Raw genomic sequence first — 668 nt, 5'->3', positions numbered from 1 at the left:
GTGCCACCTGCTGACACCTGGTCCCCATCCCATCCCTCCCGCTGGGGTCCCCAGGCACCCTCCCAGCCCACCTGCACAACTATATCTCACATCTAGTCAGAACACAAAAGCAGCAGTAATTTTGTATAATATTCTTGGCTGCTCATTGGGCCATTCTCCCTTTCCACGTGGTTGTGTGGGACAGACACTGAGCTGCTGGATGACCCACTGCCTGGCCATGACCATCAGTGTAGCATGGGATTTGGCACTACATGCCAAGACTGTTCTTCAAGGAGAGGAGGAAAAGACAGGTACCTGCGCTAGGATATAGCAAGGAAGAGTTTCTGGGTGTGCTTTTGTCTTCCCCCCCCCAACCGAAAACCCTTTTCTTAGATGTCTTTCTTGAGCACTGCCATCATCTATTCCCTTCCTTGAACCTCTCACCACTTTTTTGGGGCATGGAGAGGAGCCCAAGCTGCTTAGAAACACCTTGGGAATGAGCAGGGAGACCATCCCACCACATTCATGCACCATGATTAGATGTGCATTTGAATACTGCAAACGCACTGCATGCCCAAGGACCCAAAATGCCTTTGATCATGGTTGTGGGGTTTAGCTTGAACCTGCAGTGATGCAACATCCTCACAAAACCCCTATGAACTCCTCCAGGCAGCATTTGCAGCATGGCC

Source organism: Pygoscelis adeliae, unplaced genomic scaffold, assembly GCF_000699105.1.
Source record: "Pygoscelis adeliae isolate BGI_AS28 unplaced genomic scaffold, ASM69910v1 Scaffold431, whole genome shotgun sequence".
Lineage (NCBI taxonomy): Eukaryota > Metazoa > Chordata > Aves > Sphenisciformes > Spheniscidae > Pygoscelis > Pygoscelis adeliae.
This window is presented reverse-complemented; position numbering follows the sequence as displayed.